Raw genomic sequence first — 4,890 nt, 5'->3', positions numbered from 1 at the left:
GGAAGCCTGGGATTTGTAGTTTCACAAGGTCTTTAACCTTCTCTGTCAAAGAGTGGTGGTGCCTCACAAAAACTGCAAATGCCAAGATTCTGTAGGATGGATCTTTGTCAGTTAGGTAGAAGGTAGAAGGCAGTAGGAAAAGAGGAAGACCACATTCCAGATGGATAGGCTCAAACAAGGAAGGAAGCTACTGCCCTGAGTCTGCAAGCAAGACTGGGCAGGGTTGTTGTTGATCAGGGTTCATGGAGGTCTCTCATTCCCCATAAGCTGAATCTTGAAGCAAAGAACAACCACCACAAGGCTCTTGGAACCATATTGGGCAAAATATAATACAACATTGTTGTAGATAAGCCTCCCTGGACTCATGAAAACAACATCCCAAATCATTTCAGCAGACAGAGTTGCACAAAATCTCGATACTTTCCCGTATGATTGCCAAGTTTAAGAACAGAAGAGGGGAAAAGAGGAGTTACAATTTGTTATTTTATTTCAGAAAACATTGTGCCTCAATTCGCTTTATTGACCGAATTCAAAGTTGCTTACAGACAAATTAGGAAACAACTAACAGGGGACAGGCTGTGTTCATGCTGCCAGGGAAAAAGAATGCATTCTTTATATGCTTGGGCTGAACCCAGCATTAGGTGCACATTTTGGGGTTGAATGTCAATTCAGTTGAGCTCTAGCTACATTACTAGAGTTTTAACACTGATAATGATACTTTACTTAGTGGAATCAGTAGATAGGGACAGGGACAGTTATGGCTTACCAGCAGCTAGGCTGCTTTAGGCAAAGGCCTACTAGGACTTTTATATGAACAAACCTTGGGAAAGCTACCTTTCTGGGCTACAGATCCCAGAATCTCCCATCTAGTGTGGCTGGTGGCCAAGTTGGCTCAGATGTTCTGATATGAAAGAATATGGTCCTTCAGCTAACTTGGACCTAATAAATTGATCTTTATTATGTTTATAAATTTACAGTCACTTCTCCGCATCCTCTTTCTCCCTACTGTATCATTGTTCACTGATGCACCATTCCTCTGTGTCGCTGGCCTATAAATCACATTATGGTTTCTTTAAGGTCTTCTGTTTTCTCAGTTTCCTTCTGCTTATATAAGATTTCAGATTAGCTGTATCCCTGCTGGCAAGCAGATTTCTGAGCCCACCATGATTCTATCACATTCAATTTCTTATTTCAAAACTTTATATGTGTGGTGCTGTATAATCTTGTCTCTTCTGTTTCTACATCTTTCTAGCTCGTTCAATTAAATTGGGCCTCTTTGTATATCATTTTCTATCTTCAATAAATCTGGCCTTAAAAACCTATTTAACTTTAGTGGACCTTTTTATTTTCCTCCCCACTGGAAGACTGGGTACTTAGCTTATCTTCAGGAGTACCATGCCACAGTAAATATTTGAGCATTCACTTGTAATTCTTGCCATTCCTAAAGTCTAATTCAGAAGCTGTTTTCTAACTTTCAGCCCTCTTGATTCAGTAGGACTGGATTGCTAAAACAAATGGCATTTATTTATTTGTAGCATTTTTACCCTGCTCTTAACTGGCAAAGAATGTGTTTGCACAATCCTGCTTGATGTTCCAGTCATGACTTTTCCTGAGTTGAACTGAATTGCCAAGTGTCATCCATGCTTAGTTACACTGCAACTTGGCAATGGCAAATGTGTACTTTTTGGGGTTACCCTTGAAAAGTACCTAGGAGCTGTCATAAAATGTGGCTGCTAAACTTTAATGGGTGGACATACTATTCTAAAACTGAAAAACTTGCGTTGCTTGTCAATTGCTTTCCAGGCAGATTTCAATGTGTTGTTTTTTTAACGTTAAAACTTTAAAACTCTACATAGTTTGGTGCCTGGCTAGGAAAGAACTAATCTGCACTGCAGAAATAATGCAGTTTGAGATGGCCTTAACTGCCATTGCTCAATGCAATGGAATTTCGGAATTTGTAGTTTGTTGTTGCACCAGAGCTCTCTGTCAGAGATGGCCAAAGAAGGCTAAATTTCTCATAAGACTACAGATCCCAGAATTCCATAGCGCTGAGCCATGGCAGTTAAAGCACTGTCCAACTGGATTGTTTCTGCAATGCAGGGGAGCAAATGTCTCATTATGAGCCCATCTAGATGTTAAGTGTGTGAAGAAGCTTCTTTTCAAACTGGTGTTTTAAATAATTTTGACATGTATTGATTGTTGGGATGGTTTAAATTGTTTGTATTGTGATGATTTTAATAGTTTCATGGCTTCATTTCTTTTTCATGTCTTTTTAATGACATTTCTTTGGTAGCCACCTTGAGCAATACTTTTTGCTGGAAAGATGGGATAAAAATAAACCACAATTAGAATGAAATAAATAGACTTACATAAGATCAATAAAAAGACTCCCTGTCCTCAGGCTTACCATCTAAAAGACACAGCACAGTGGGAAGGGCAGGGGGAGAAACAAACCTAAGGTTGCCTGAGTAAAAACCATCCCTGCTGAAATTTCCTCTACGGAACCAATAAAAGTATAGGAATCCTCTCCAGTTTTCACTTTGGCAACCCTGGAATTGTTAAGCACTGACTCTTCTGCAGCATTGCTGCAAAAGGTACATGTAATTTGGTCCCTTTTAAATTATTAGGGCATAAATTAGCAATGACTGTGCCCCATTCCATTGTTTTCAATGGAACCAATTGTTTCAACCTTGATAATTTTTAATTGAGACATGGCGCCTTTTGGAGACCCTCAAAGCTAGAAGCCTGATGTATCCTGACAGATAGCTACCTTGTTGACTGATTCCATTGAGGACTAAAAAGCTAAACTCAACTGGATTAATTAGTACATATCTTGCTCCAAGGAACAGCCAAGAGCCTGCGGTTCATTTTTAAAGACAAACTTCCATTCCAAACCCTTTTAAACATAATCTTACCAAGCTGGTATTTCTCTCTGCTTTCCTTTGGTAAGTACAGAGGGAAATTAAAAGTTAAGCACCAGCTTCAAAGGGAGTGTGCTGTACCTCACTGGTTGTATGGTGAGAAACCCTGGAGCTGGCTGAAACTCTCAGCATTTCCTGACCTTTCCAGATTTGTCACTTCTTCCTGGCTTTAGAGACAATATCTTTCTTGATAAGATTCTCAGTATGTGTGGCTGATGCTCACACAGGAAGAAAACAGACCATTGTCAGGGGCTGCTTCTGCAACTGCACTGCACTGCAAATTGACACCGTTTTAACTGCCATGGCTCAATACTGTGGAATCCTGGGATTTGTAGTTCATTGTGACACCAGAGCACACAGACAGAGAAGGCTAAATGCTGCGTAACACAACAAATCCTAGAATTCCATAGCACTGATCCATGGCAGTTAAAGTGGTGTCAAACTCCATTAATTTTGTATTGTGGATACAGTCATAGGTTGCATCTACACTGTAAATTAATGCAGTTTGATACCACTAACTGCCATGGCTCCATCCTACAGAATCCCGGCATTTGCAGGTTTGTGAGGCACCATCACTCTTTGGCAGAGAAGGCTAAAGATTTTGTAAAACTACAACTCTCAGACTTTTGTAAGATGGAGCTACAACACTTAAAGTGGTGTCAAACTACATGAATTCTGGAGTGTAGATGCTGTCATAATCTGGGTCAATGCTACCATCAAGCAGAGGGTGGCAACTGCCTTAAGTGACAAATATGGTATGTGTGTAACAGTGCCAGTCCTCAGCTGTTCCCCGTGAGCCCTTGACTATTATTCCCCTTTCCTGAAAGGCACAGAAGTGTGTGCCACATTGTGCCATCCTAAGTATTGAACCTGTACAGACAGGCCAAAATAAAGCTGCTTTGGGTCACTTTGCAGGTATGCTGTTTAAATGACACACGCATCTTAAGAGGCCAGAAGCTGCGCCAAAGCCATGATCCAATCCTAAGGACTGGAGTGCAGCTTTGGCACAACTTCTAGCCTCTTAGGACAGATGCATCATTTAAACAGCATACCTCCAAAGTGACCCAAAGCAGCTTTATTTTGGCCTGTCTATATGGGCCCATAGCCTCATATACTTCAGCAGCACTTATCTACGGTTGCTGGCATCTATCACACAATTTGCTGACACTGGATTTTTTCCCCTTTTTCTGTTCCAAGGGGTGACTTCATCACAGTGCCAAACTGTCTTTTCTCAATGAAATTTGTAGCTGGACAGGAAGCGTTCAATTCCCTTGAAATCTATGGAGATAATTACCTATATGTCTGTAAAAATAATGACCTAAATTCTGTTGCTGTTGTTATTGTTTTTGTTGTTGTGTGCTTCCAAATCATTTCCAATTTATGGTGACCCTAAGGCAAACCTATCAAGCAATTTTCTTGGCAAGATTTCTTGAGAAGGGATTTACCATTGCCCTCCTCTGAGACAGATTGTGACTTGACCAAGATCACCCACTGGCTTTTCATGGCTGAGGGGGGATTTGATCCCTGATTTGCCAGAGTCTTAGGCTGCTGCCACACTAGAGAATTAATGAAATTTGATACCCCTTTAACCATAATTGCTCCGGAATTCTGGGATTTTTAGTTTTTGTGGCACTAGAGCTCTCTGACAAAGAAGGTTAAATATCTCACAACATTACAAATCCTAGAAATCCATAATATTGAGCCATGGTAGTTAAAGCTGTGTCAAACTACATTAACTCTGCAATGTAGATGCAACCCAAGTCCAACACGCAAACCACTACACCACACTAGCTCTCAAATCTTGTTACTCCTGACTAGACCCCTTAAATCAACTGGATTTTTTTACCTACTCACCATTCAAAACTCAGTCCAGTGGTTCTGTTCGAGGTGAAACTAATCAATAGGATTCCAACCATTGTTATTTTTGAAAGGGAATTATCATGATGAAAGAAACTGAAACAGAAGAAGC

The sequence above is a fragment of the Sceloporus undulatus genome, chromosome 6, assembly GCF_019175285.1.
Source record: "Sceloporus undulatus isolate JIND9_A2432 ecotype Alabama chromosome 6, SceUnd_v1.1, whole genome shotgun sequence".
Lineage (NCBI taxonomy): Eukaryota > Metazoa > Chordata > Lepidosauria > Squamata > Phrynosomatidae > Sceloporus > Sceloporus undulatus.
Note: the sequence above shows the minus strand (reverse complement) of the source record.